Genomic DNA, 15,085 nt, shown 5'->3' on the forward strand with positions numbered 1-15,085 from the left:
CAAGTTGACTGCCCTTATTTAAGGGAATACCAAAGAAAGCACTACTTAAATTTAAAACAGAGTGATAATGACATAATTGAGTGTTAATTCCTTGTAGTAAAGAAGCAGACTTTGGAACTGCTGCATACAAAGGTGGCATTACTTTATCCTCTATCTCTGTCCTTGCAGCAATGAGATCCACCCACATCAGCTTGCAGGATACCTTGATTAGAGACATTATGCTCACAGGAGCCTTTCCCTTTGCCCTTACTCCTTTTTCTACTCTTCAACTCTACGTGGTTTGCTATAGCCTGAGCAGAAAGGGAAATTGGCAGTCCTGCTAGTGAGCTTAGAATAGACATAAGAAGCCTGTAGCAATGGTTGGAGGCAGTATGCATACCATATCTTTCATTTCTGCATTATAAACTTCAGTGTCAGGCCCTATGAAAACCATAACATGAATGATGTGTTTCATTCCCAGCTCCATTAAAAAATTTTGCAACACCTCCATATTTTGTCAATATGGGGCATTATGTGGCATATCTCCTTCATTAGACTAGGCAGCCTTACACTCATTAATCAGTCATGTCAACAAGGAGGTGGTGTTTTGCATCAGCTGAGATAGCATACAAGCATTGTCGTAGCAAGAGTTGGGTGGTAATGATACCAATTTACTCATCTTTACTCTGGAAAGCACTACCCCCTGTGCTCCAGTGTCACATAATCTCAAAAGCCAATTGAGCAGAGTATTTTTTTTGTCTATACTGCTGCTCTAAATCACTCATTTTGGCAGCAGTATGACCTCTCCTAGTAATGTGTAATTTCTTTTCACGAGGTTGGAGTTGCTAAACATTAAGAGGTTGATCTTGTGATGCCTTCCATTTCTGTTGTACAACAGAATGGAAGGCTCTTCATCCTCCTATACCTCTCATTCTTCCTTCCCTTCCTTTTCCAAGAAGGAGTTTATGGGGTCCCATGCTTTGGGATCCCATCTGGAGTAGCTAAAATCTCCCAAACTTGAGCTAAAGCAACTGATTCATGCATATCTGCATGCCAGAATCTCTAACTCAGTGTTCACTTGTCACAGGCAATCAGCCAGAGAGCCCTACTTTTCCACCTGGGCAAGGTGTGTGTCTCCTTCTAGTTTTAATTCCTCCTCTAGATAACAAACTGTTGCATTTGCTGTCCATTCTGCCTTTGTGGTCATGTGTAAGACTTATAAAAGGGGTCAGGCTATGGACACCACTACTTGGCTTTATTTTTTTTCTTTTTGCTAAAATTCAGTTGTTCTGCTACCTGTTGCAAAACAGTTAGCAGCCTTGCCAGAGTTTTCAGGCATCCTCACACCCTCATACCATTCCCCACTCATCTAGGAGGGCAACCAACCCTCCCCAACTGGACAACAGATGTCAATTTGGGATTTCTCCCATGGATTCTCCCTTCCCAGAACTCATGCCCACTAAGCCTGTGGCTCTTTGGTCTCTTGGCTGGCTCACCAATTGTTTCCAACCCAGCTTTTGGAGGGCTTGGGCAAGGGCAGCCCTAAGACCAAAGAACACACTAGGCAGAGGCAGGTTTAGATTTTACTGGGACCTACAAATAGGAGAAGATTCATCCCAATGGCGGCAGATTAGGAAAATGAAAGTCAGTGTTCTGCAAAGGGTGAGGAATACAAGGGCCAGTTTACAAAGGTTTAAGACAAGAGTTTGACAATAGAGTTTCAGCAGGGTCTTGTGACACAGGGGTCTGGAGGTTTGTTATCAACACTATTATTTTAGGTTGCTAATGCTGCCAGAGTATAATATGCCAGAAACGGAACAGCTTTTATAAAAGGGATTTATTAAGTTACAAGTTTGCAGTGCTAAGGCCATAAAAATGTCCAAACTAAGGATCCAGAAAAGCAAACCCTGACTCAATAAAGACCAATGTCTGTCAAATGGGAAGGCATATGGCTGGCATCTGCTGGTCCTTGTTCCCAGTTCTGTTGACTTTTCTGATTCCAGTGGTTTTCTCTTTAGGAATCTGTGGGTCCTGACTTAGCTGCCCCAGGGCAAAACTCTGAGGTTCATCACTTAGCTTAGCATTTCATGGAAAAGCACTTGGTGACTTCTGCTAGGCTCTGGTTCCCTAGATCCTGTCAGGTCTCTCAGCTCTTGATGTCTCCTGGGGCATCTGCATTTCCAAATGTGTATGTGTACATCTTCATCTGCATCTGACGTTTCTCCAAAATATCTCCCCTTTTAAAAGGACTCTAGTAAAGTAATCAAGATTCACTTTGAATGGGCAGAGTCACACCTCCATCTAGTCAAAAGGTCACACCCACCAATGAGTGGATCAATCTCCTTGGAAACTATCTAATCAAAGGTTTCCACCATAAACAATAGGTCTAGCCCCACAAGATTGGGTCAAGATTAAAACATGACTTTTCTGGGGTACATAATAGTTTCGAATCTGCAAACTGATCAAGGGAGGAGAGTTTTGATGCTTTGCTTATGATGCTATCTGTACATTCTTCTCCCCTCCTACTGAGGAGGTCTGATGATCTTTAATTTCTTTCCTGGTCATTGTAGGCGGCTACATGCAGTAACTTATCCTCATTATGGAGGGTGGGGCAGGCTCTGGGTCTCCACAACCTCACTCTTAATCACTATCCTATACTGTTGATGTCATTTAGTTGATTATAGATACAACATGCTCAGAATAGAATATTTGGACCATGGCAAAACTGTATAAAGGGGGAATTTTAAACCACTATAATCATACCATCTCAATAAGCACTTTTAACACCCGGAGTGAAAGGAACTAGAACATGGTTATTTAACACATCTTCTGGCAGTAGGCTTCTTGCGTTCAGAGCCTATCTCTAGCTTATGAACTTAAATAATTTGTGTTGTTTCTCTGGGCTTCCTTCCTAGAGTGGACATGGAGTTTAAACAAATATAAATACACAACACTCAGAGCAGGGTCTGATACTACTAATATCCTTCTAGAACTTTTTTTCTATAGATGCTTACACATTTTTTTTAAATTGGGATAACAGTTCAAGTGCTATTTTTACACTGTTTCAGTGGGGTGAGTTATGAAGATCATTAACGGTGAGAAAAACCATGGCACACCAAGGGTTGCTGGTAGGCAGCTACAGAATGCCACAGTGTTCAGAGGAAAAGCTTTACCTGGCTGACCCCTAGATTTTGGACTTCTCCTAGCCTTGAAACCCTTATTACAGGAAATGAAAGAGATTCTATGAGACTTAAACTGCAGGCTGCTGGAGAATCACTTCATAAAGATATGAAGAATCATCCTTCCTTAACTTTCTGACTTCTCCTTCTTTATATGAGGGGGAGAATCGGGATCACTTTTATAGGGAGAAAAGGAAAGAGCTTTAACTATTTAGCTGCTAGGAAGTATATTTCTACCTGTTCAAGTATTTATAAGGACAATAATAGACAGCAAATCACATATACATTGGTTGTATGATAAACAAATAAAAAGTAAATATCCAGGTACCATCTAAACCTAGAATACTCTTGTGCTGGTTTGAAGCTGTTATGTACCACCTGAAAAGCCATGTTTTCATCCTGATTCAATTTTGTGGGAGCAGCCATTTCTTTTAATCTTGATTCAATACTGTAGGGCAGAAATATTTGATTACATTATCTCCACAGCTCTATGACGTACCTGATTGGGGGGGTGGCCTTTTTTTTGGGAGGGGGGGCATGGGCAGGCACTGGGAAATGAACCTGGGTCTCTGGCATGACAGACAAGAACTCTACCTGCTGAGCCACTGTGGCCTGCCCAGGGATGGCCTTTTGATTAGATGGAGATGTGACTCTACCCGTTCAAGGTGGGTCTTGATTAATTTACTAGAATCCTTTAAGATAGGAAACGTTTTGGAGAAATGTCAGAGGCAATGCAAATGACTGGAGAACAGTTGCTTCAGAGCTGACAGAGACACAGACGTTTGGAAATACATGGAGCCCAGCAGATGTCACCATGTGTCTTCTCATAAGATGTTAAGCAAGCCTGAACCCAGAGTTGTATCCAATAGGAGCTAAATGAAAGCCCACAGATGCTTAGAGAAGAACCACTGGCATCAGAATCTGGAAGAAATGGAACTGGGAACAAGGAGCAGCAGATGCCAACCACATGTCTTCCCCATTGATAGAGGTTTTCCAGATAACATAAGCCTTTCTTGAGTGATGGTAATTTCTTGTCGGTGCCTTAATTTGGACATTTTTATGGCTTTAGAACTGTAAACTTGTAACTTTTTAAACCCTCTTTTTAAAGGCCATTCTATTTCCCGTATTCCAGCAGCTAAGCAAACTAATACAACTATTTTAGACTTTAGGTAACTTAAAACCAATTATTTGAAGAAAAATTGGAGCTTGCAGAAAAAAAGCAATTGGAATGATTAAGAGAAGGAAAGAATTAATTTATAAGGAAATATTTAAATAGGTAAATATATAACTAGGCAAGTAATGACCAATGGGCATAGGATTGTACAAATATTTGGAAGTTTAAAAGGTGGTAGTGAAATTATTTATTTAACAAAATGTGTTACCAACAGTAATGTTATAAATACTTGGCCATGCACAAATATACTTCATACCAGCTAAGTAATTAGAGCTATTTCCTTTTCTCTGTGAGAAAGTGATCCTAATTCTCCCCATCATATAAAGTAGAAGTCAACAAGTCAAGGAAGGAAGAACTTTTTGACATTGAAAATCATTAGCTTTTGGGAGATTCTTCTAACAGAATGTTAGAAGTACCTATTCTTTCTGAAGATTTGAAATTAGACAGAAAAATGATTCTTGATTGTGCATAGTTGTTTTCTGACAAGTGGAAATACTGAGCAAGTCATTGACTCTGTCCTTTTCCATGAACTAAAACGTCAAAGATATTAAAGCTTAGATTGGTTAATATAGTGTCTATCAATTATTCAAGAGTTCAATTAATTGCTAGTGCCTGACAACATTTTTAGATTATATTAAATAAGCTCTGTGTTATATACTGAAGGAAAAAAAAATCATTAACTGTTCTAAAGTTACTCAATTGGAAGGGGTCTATATCCCAATGTAACACCCTGGAAAGTCGGAAAATGGGAACTCCTTCCATTGGGAAACACATAAATGTTAGGACAAATAAATTCCAAATCCTAAAGGTTAGGGGGCCACAGGGAAAAAACTAACTCCCACACCTGCCACAACATTGGGGAAACTGCCTATTTTTGATAGTAGTTCTAGCTAGAGCAATCAGGCAAGAAAAAATAAATAAATAAAAGTCATCCAAATGGGAAAGGAAGTAGTTATATATATATATATATATATATATATATATATATATATATATATATATATATTTAATACCCTTCTAATTCTAACAGAAAATAGGAACAGGTTTACCTAACTTAGAAAATTTATTTTTTAAATGCATGTGTTATTTCTAATCCTCATATGTGATGGAGAAAATTTATAACCCAAGCACCATTTTTCTCACCAGTTGAGAGCATGGGTTATAAGGTTGGGGCCTGTTGTAAGGGGTCTTAGATTGTAAGCTTTTACAGCAGCCACATATATTCAGGAGTTATAGCTGTTATTTCTAAATTCTAAGATACTGAGCTGTTTGTAGATGTTCTAGTTTGCTAGCTGCCAGAATGCAACACACCAGAGATGGATTGGCTTTAAATAACGGGATTTATTTTGTTGATTCTTCAGAGAAAAGGCAGCTAACTTTCCACTGAGGTTCTTTCTTACGTGGGAAGGCACAGGATGGTCTCTGCTGGCCTTCTCTCCAGGCCCCTGGGTTCCAACCACTTTCCCCGGGGTGACTTCTTTCTGCATCTCCAAAGGCCTAGGCTGAGCTGCAAGGGCTGAGATGAGGAATGCTGAGCTGCTTAGGCTGTGCTACGTTGTACTCTTTCATTTAAGCACCAGCCTATTAAGTCAAATGTCATTCATTGCAGCAGGCACGCCTCCTAGCCAACTGCAGATGTTGGCTGTCAGCAACAGATGAGGTTCACGTACCATTGGCTCATGTCTACAGCAATGAAACTAGGTACGTTCACCTGGCCAAGTTGACAACTGAATCTAACTATCACAGTAGATAACCTGGTCATTCTCAGAAACTGCAGGTATTTATGTGACACCTGAGACTAAGAGTTAGAGCTCTGAAGCTATGAAAGTCAGCACTACTGGTACAGGAACTGTTTAAAAAGTTGAAAGAGGGATCAATAGACTTTGAGTAGAGATATGAATGCAGCTGATCTAGATAGGACCAAGACAGAGCAAAACAAAGGGTAAAGAGTGATATTGTCCATATTTTAAAACTTCAACTTCTCTGTGAGACCAAATGGAGAGATGTTTATTTGGAGCAAAATTTATATTTTGGGTAGTGCATTATCTAATTTAACTTGTATGGTCAGTTTAGTTGAACACCATAAGCACATGGTATCTTGAATAAGGCATGAGATTTTGTTGATTTGCCAAGGTTAGCATGATGCCCCGATATATCCTAGAGAAATTTAGCAAGTGAATACAAAAATATTCACAAAGTCCCACTGAGGGACTAGGGAGAAAGGAGGAAATATTCAACTTCCCCATTGGGAGAATTTCTGATATTCCTGCAAGCAGTGGGGAAAAACAAATCAATAGATTGAGCTCTTGATCTTGGGGTTCACCCCATGAAACTTATTCCTGCAAAGCCTGGGCTAAGCCTACCCACAGAGAACCTCTTTTGTTGCTCAAATGTGGCCTCTCTGTCTCTCTCCAAGCCAGTTTGGCAGGTGAAGTCACTGCCCTCCCCACTACATGGGCCATAACTCCCAGGGGTGTAAATCTCCCTGGCAACATGGGACATAACTCCCAGGATCAACAAGGACCTGACATCAAGGGATTGAGGAAGCTTTCTTGACCAAAAAAAGGGAGAAACTAAAGATACAAAATAAAATTTGGGTGGCTAAAATTTCAAACTGAGTCCAGAGGTTATCCTGGAGGTCATTCTTATGCGTTATATAGACATCCCCTTTTAGTTTATGGTGTATTGGAATGGCTAGAGGGAAGTACCTGAAATGTTGAGCTATTCCAATAGCCTTGATTCTTGAAGACGATTGTCTAACTGTATAGCTTTTACAGTGTGACCTTGTGATTGTGAAAACCTTGTCTCTGATGCTCCCTTTATCCAGGGTATGGACAGAGAAGTTAAAAAAATAGGGATTAAAAATAATTAAATAATAGGGGCTAAAAAAATGGGTAGATTGAAATATTATTGGTCAGTGAGAGGGAAGAGTATGGGTATGGGCTGTATGAGCTTTTTCTTTTTTCTTTTATTTTTTTCTGGAGTGGTGCAAAGGTACTAAAAATGATCATGGTGATGAACACATAACTATGTGATGATGCTGCGAGCCAATGACTGTGTAGTTTGGATGGACTTGATGTGTGTGACAATATATCAATAAAAATATTTTTTTAAAAAGTGTACGAGAGGGTGTGTTTCTTCGCACTCTTGCAAATAATAAACACTATGTTCTTTTAAGTATTTGGTGATTATGAAGGCCAAGAGTTAGTTTGTGGCTACACAAATTTAAATTTTTATTTCTAGTGATGTTAGATATTTTTATATGCCTTTTAACATTCTTTTCCTCCTTTTATAAATGTTGCATTCATATCCTTTTCCTGTGTTTCTACTGAGGTGTTCGGTTTTTTCTGATTGAATTATAGAAACATTAAGGATCTTTCGTTCATTTTAGAAATATTTATTGAGTGCCCAGTATATGCTAAAAACTATTCTAGGCACTGAAGACACAACAGTAAACAAGACAGAAAAAAATCCCTGCCCTTGTCAAATCTATAGTATAGTAAGAGGAGATAGAAAAAAAAACAGTTCTATAAAGAAATCGAACAAGGTGGTGTGATAAAAACTGTGTGGATTCACAGAGGTCAGGAAAGCCTTCTCTGCTGGGGCATTTACACTGAGACCTACCTGAAAATAAGAAGCAATCATGTGGAACACATTTAGGGCGGGGGGACAGCAAGCGCAAAAGCCCTGAGACAGGAATAAGCTGGGCTTCCAAGGAACATACTGAGGGCCAGTAGGAGATGTAGAAGGGACCCTCCCAGGTAGGGACCAGATCATGTATGACCATGTTCTAGTTTGCTAGCTGCCGGAATGCAACACACCAGAGACGGACTGGCTTTTAATAAAAGGGGATTTATTTTGTTAGTTCTTCAGAGGAAAGGCAACTAACTTTCCACTGAGGTTCTTTCTTACGTGGAAGGCACAGGATGGTCTCTGCTGTCCTTCTCTCCAGGCCCCTGGGTTCCAACAACTTTCCCCGGGGTAACTTCTTCCTGCATCTCCAAAGGCTTGGGCTGAGCTGTTAGTGCTGAGATGAGGAATGCCGAGCTGCTTGGCTGTGCTACATTGCGTTCTCTCATTTAAGCACCAGCCAATTAAGTTAAATGTCACTCATTGCAGCAGACAATCTCCTAGCTGACTGCAGATGTAATTAGCAACAGATGAGATTCACGTACCATTGGCTTGTGTCCACAGCAACAGAACTAGGTATGCTCACCTGGCCAAGTTGACAACTGAATCTAACTAGCACAGACCATGTTGGCCAAAGTAAGAGATAAGGTCTCATTTGAAGTGCAGTGGGAAGCCAGGGGAAGATTTCCAATGGTGGAGTGATAGAATATGATACAGGTTTGATCTCTTTGGCTTCTGTGAGGAAGGTGGATTATACGGAGGTAAAAGTGAAAGCAGGGAGACAGAAGGCTGTTACAGGTGGTCCAGAGTGGAGGCAGACTGGAAGAGACAGTGCCAGCTCTCCACCTACAGACACAGATGCACACACCCATTAAATCACACTGCCTGCCCCCTGTCATTGGTTGCATGGGGCAATGTAGCAACCAGCACCATTAGACGATGGCTACTCCATCAGCCTGGTTCCCTGAGATACTGTGACGGCCAGACCTGCAAGAGACATGTACCAGGAGCAAGAAATAGATCTCTGTTGTTTTAAGCCACTGACATTTTTATGTTGTTTATCTCTAGAACATAATAACATTATGCAAACATTAGTAAACCTGTAGTAGAAAAAGATGAAAATAAGTGAATGGATTTGGGATATTTGGAGGTCAGTATAATTGGACATGCCTGCCTTGTATGTCGAAAATAACTTTTTAAGGACCTCTTTTGTTGCTCAGATGTGGCCTCTCTCTCTCAAAAACCCAACTCTGCAAATAAAATCATTACCCTTCCCCTACATGAGACATAACGTCCAGGGTAAAAGTCTCCCTAGCAACACGGGACATGAATCCCAGGGATTCATGAGCACTGTGTCCTGGCACTGTGGGATGACAACACCTTCCTGATGAAAAGGGGAAAAAGAATTGCAACAAATAAGATATCAGTGGCTAAGAGTTCAAATGGTATCAAGAGGCTACTCTGGAGGTCACTCTTAGACAAGCATCAGTTAGACATTGCTACCTATCGTACGTAGTTTTCCAAACCCCAACCAAAACCATTCCTACTAATCCTAAAGAACATCCAGGGCATTGTATAAGATTCTACAAAGGATCCATGCACTAGGATAACTTTTCAGAAACCTTCAACCTCCATATGGGTTCCTAGGCCAGATAAGTCCTAAAACCCAGAGGACCCAGCCTCTCCAGAACATCAGCCAGTCCCATCTCCCTATCTCATATTATTGACAGCCCTTCCCAACACGAAAAAGTTAAAATGAGCATAGAATGAGCATTCTCACTTCCAAAGAATGAGAGAAAGATCAAAGGTGCTGGTGGAGTTATACAGAGAAGGTAAGTTTTAACAAATGAGTATGAGTGCTGAATCATTATATTGATATTTCTTTTAGTACCTTAGAGCAGCTAGAAGTAAAAACCTAAAATTTGTGGAATTGTAACCCATACCAAAGTCTGAAATCTGTTCTACAACAAGTGGTTGTGATGTGTGTGGTTATTAAATTCAGGTGTCAACTTGTGCCTAGTTCTGTTGCTGTGGACATGAGCCAATGGCACATGAACCTCATCTGTTACTGATTACATCTGCAGTTGGCTAGGAGACATACCTGCTGCAATGAATGATGTTTGATTTAATTGGCACGTGCTTAAATGAGAGACTCAACGTCGCACAGCCCAAACAGCTCAGCATACCTCATCTCAGCACTCACAGCTCAGCCCAGGCCTTTGGAGATGCAGAAAGGAATCATCCTGGGGAAAGTTGTTGGAACCCACAGGTCTGGAGAGAAGGCCAGCAGAGATCGTCCTGTGCCTTTCCATGTAAGAAACAACTTCAGATGAAAGTTAGCTGCCTTTCCTCTGAAGAACTATACATTGACTTAATAAATTCCCTTTTATTGAAAACCAATCCATCTCTGGTGTGTTGCATTCCAGCAGCTAGCAAACTAGAACAATGTGCTTTGAAATTTATGAAATGTATACATTTATGCATATGTGTGCATTATTTTTCACAAAAAAGAAAAAAATAGGTTGTGATGATAAAAATATGCATATATTTCTTCTAACCTCCAGTGTTCTTGAGCAGCTAGAAGGAAAAATCTGAGTTGATGGAATGGTAGCCCATGACAAACTCAGATCTGTTCTGCAAGTATGTGTTGAAGAGTGGTTTGTAAATTATTGCTTTTTTCTTTCTTTGCTTTGTATATACGTTATATTATACAATAAAAAAACGTTTAAAAAATCTATAGCTTCCTGAATGTTTTCAGTTTTAAAAAGAAAAAAAAAGATTGGGAGAAGGATCTAAAGAGAGGGGAGGACAACTGAGAAGATAGAATTTAAAAAAGAGTATGAGTGCTGAATCGTTATATTGATATTTCTTTTAGTCTCTAGTGTCTTAGAGCAGCCAGAGAAAAGACCTAAAATTGTGGAACAGTAACCTATATCAAACTCTGAAATCAGTTCTATAACTAATTGTTGCAATGTGCTTTGAAATTTATTGCTTTTTTGCATGTTATTTTCCACAATTAAAAACATAAATAAATAAATAAGTTAGAATGTTATCTTGGTAAACAAAAAAAATCTTTTTACTATTTTATTAGCTTTTTCTATTATTTACATGTTTTTATTGATATGTGGAATTAGCATTTTATGTAGAAAATACATATGCCTTTTACAGTTTTATTCTGTGTTTTTAGACCTAAAAAATACATTTCCCATCCCAGCAGCTAACAAAGAGTCATATATACTTTTTCTCATCACTTTTGATATATCTGACATTTGTTTTGATGTAAGCTGTGAAATACAAGTTGAAATGATCTTTTCCTAAATGGTTCACCAATTGTCCCACCACCAGTGACTTCATAAATGTTTCTTTCTCCACTAATATAAAATATCACCTTTATTAAATACTAGTTTCTCATATGTACTTAAGTATGTTTCTTAGATGTACAATTTGTTCTACCAATACATCCATTTATTCTCATGCCTGAAAAACACTGTTTCAATTATTAAAGTCTTATAGTAAGCTTTTATATCAAGCAAGTTAACTGCCTTCCCCCATACTATCCTTTTTCCATTTCCCTATCTCATATTATTGACAGCCCTTTCCAACATGAAAAAGTTAAAATTTAAAAGTTTCAATCTATATTTAATTACAGGAAATGATACTAATATTGTCAAAATGCATTGGAAACTGCAATTCTCTGTGCTTCCAAAAATGCTTTTCCAGATTTTCTAGACTGTATTCATCCACTTATCCTTCCTTTTGTTACATATTTTCTTTCTGGTAATATATAACTCTCCTAAAAAAAATCCCGAGCCAAATTTTATGAACAATTACGAAATAATGTCCTTTTTATTGCATCCAGTGATACTCCTTTTAACAGTTTGGCATATATTCTAGTAGAAAGTTTTAATGCTTATATTGACATATAAAGCAATAAGTATCTCAGAGTTGGTATCAGCACTATTTTTAATTTGAGTTGTTAGATACATAATTTAAGAAATGAAAGATTAAATGTATTGACTCAAGTGACTGAAAACTCCTGGATGAGGGTAACTTGAGGAATCCAAATGATGTCATCAGACCACAATCTTTCTGACTCCCCTTTTTAATTCCTGTGCTGGCTCTACTCCACACTGTGGCCTTCAGAAGCACAAGATGTCAACAGGACAGGAAAAAAGAGCTTCTTCAAGGGTCCTGGTTACTGGAACAGCACACCCATGCACAGCTGCTCTGAGTGTTGGCTGCTCAGGGCACTTACCCTTCTCTGGAGAATTGCTTTCAGCCAAGGGATGCAGAAATGGCTCAGAGGTCACACATCCCTCCAAACTAGATTCTAGCTGTAACTAAACTTTTGCTTAAGTCCCTTCCATATTCCTAAATTTCCTTACAGGCTTCTTCTGTGAGCACTCCCTTAATGAATCAGTTACACAAAAACCCCTGTCTAGACTCTCCTTTTAAGAGGCCCAAACTCAGACACATCTCTTCCCTAAAAGTTCAAACTGAAGTTCCATTCATGATGCTTACATATTAACAACAAAAACAACAATATATAATAATACATCAAAGCACTCCAGATCCTCCCTATCTATCAAAAAAGCATGGAGGGATAATGAATATCATGCAACGCAACACCACAAGTTCCCCAGGTGATGTTTGATAGAATAGTCTCATTGCTGGCACAGTTCCTTCCCTCTGCCCCATCCCAATTGTCAGACTACCCTCTGTACCGCTCCAGGAAATATTTACAATCCAGTACACATACTCTTACCATGCAGTTATTTCCATCTATATTTAATTACAGGAAATGATACTAATATTGTCAAAATACATTGGAAGCTGCAATTCTTTGTGCTTCAGAAACCCTGATCTTCTGCCCTGCCTCCCTTCTTTGTATTATGTGTCTGCATCATCTGGCATCTGCAATGATAAAAACCTCCCTGGCTAGGCTGATCACTTGCTGATTATCATAGGGTTCTATTCCAGCCATTTTACTTGGGAATAAGTAGGGACACGTGGTCTCTCTGGGACCCCTTTCTGCTAAAAGAGCTTAAATACTACAACAATAAATTGATTTAAAAACCTACAGGACAGGCGGGCCGCGGTGGCTCAGCGGGCAAGAGTGCTTGCCTGCCGTGCCGGAGGACCCCGGTTCGATTCCCGGCCCCAGCCCATGTAAAAAACAAACAAACAAACAAAATATAATAAAACAAGAAAATGTTTAAAAATGTTTCCCTTTCTTCCTCCCTTCCTTCCTTCTCTGTCTTTCCTTCCTTTCCTCCCTCTCTCTTTAGAAAAAAAAAAAAAACCTACAGGACAGAAAGGCGATTCCACTGAAGTAAGACACACGTTATTAGGAGTAAAACTAGTGAAATTAAGTGCCCTATTGTATGGTTCTAATAAAGGGATTGTGGGTTTCAGAGACCAGGAGAGGGATGAGAGTTGGAGTAGTCAGAGGAAGCTGCCCATAGAAACCCTGAAATGGGGTCGCTAACAAGCCACTCGAGCTGAAGATTCAAATGAAATCTGTTTAGATCCCTCCAGCCTCATTCCTTCCTGAACCGAGAAGCTTCCTTCCTTATGAAATTCTGAGCAGACAATGCGGCTGGACTTTGGCCTCTGAGCGGGGACTCAATCTCAGGACTAAATATGCGCATGGCTTCACCAGGACCCTCACACCTGAGTCGTGGGGCCACAAATGACTAGCTGCAGAACACCAGCTCACAGGAAGGGCAAAGAGGAATCACATTCATTCCCTGCAGAAGCCACAGATGAGCTCTGAGGCTAACAAGCCTTTGGGGTTGCCACGATTTGCCGCATGATTTGTTTTTATTCTCTCAGATGCAAAGAGAAGATGAGATAATGAGCCCCAGTGGACGTGTGTCCTCCCTGACAGAGCTGGCTTTTCCCAGGAGCCCTGGCCCTCCCCACCCCCCTCAAGGCTCTGATTGATGGTTCAGAGACAAACATTGATTTTGTAGCACCTCTCCCACAAAACCATCCCCCGAAGCATTTAAAATGTCCCACTGGTTTGCTTACTTAGAAGAAAACCTAAAATCTCCCAGTCAACCATATCGAGCTACTTGGGAAATCTTACCTGCTTTCTACAGGTTGCTAAAATAACCTTAGACTGGTTTGATTCCAAACCCAAGATGAATCCAACTGGATGATTCCATCAGGTAATTAAGACGTAAAATGGTCACCCTGGTAACCTTGGACTGTTACCCACTTGGAAATGAGGTCCATGCAAACTAAGGAAGGTGAAACCCAGCAAAGAATCTGATTGCTGTCATCAGAACTTGTCACCCAATGGGACTGAGTCCAGACTGGGAATTCAGCTCTTGTATGAAATACTCAAGTAAGACTGCATCATATTTTTCAGAAATCTAAAGCTACAGTCTCTTTGGACCTTTATGTCATTAGGTAAATTTCAGAACATTTAAGGGGGACATAGGCTAGACTGGGGAACCTGTAACAGAGATTTCCTTATAAACTATGGTATTTACCATATTTGTATGGGGATGGGATTAAGCCTTTGTACTAGCATTCTGGCTTTGAAGTCACATAGATCTGAGTTTGTATTTGGGTTTTTTCATACTAGTAATGGGCCTGTAAGCATATTACTTAGACATTCAGTCTTAATTTCTTCCCCGGCAATGAACCTTTATAATGAGATCATTGCAAAAAATATATATGAGGTAATGTTTATAGAATGTGTGACAACATGTTTGGCATGTAGTAGATGCTCAATAAATGGTTATCAGTATTAGGAAATGCAGCACAGCACAATGGCTCAGCACCCTAACTCTGGGGTCAGGGAGACCAGGATTTGGATCTAAGCATCTTCTCTTTGTAGCTGCAAAGCCTCAAGCAAACATTGAATAGCTTCTAAGCCTCAGTTTTCTCACTTTATAATAATGTTTATAATATTAGTGTGAGGTTAATATGAAATAAAGTTAAGGCTTAGCACAGTAGCTGACTCAGGGCAAGAGCTCAATAAATGTTGACAATAATATTTTCAGACTACCTAATCTTGAGCCTGGTAAGGTGGAGAGAGTTAACTTCATTGAGCTCCTTCACTTTCCCCAAGTTCAAACTTTGGAAGGAAGAGAAGGAAGAGTATTGTGAA

This window comes from Tamandua tetradactyla, chromosome 9 (assembly GCF_023851605.1).
Source record: "Tamandua tetradactyla isolate mTamTet1 chromosome 9, mTamTet1.pri, whole genome shotgun sequence".
Taxonomy (NCBI): Eukaryota; Metazoa; Chordata; class Mammalia; order Pilosa; family Myrmecophagidae; genus Tamandua; species Tamandua tetradactyla.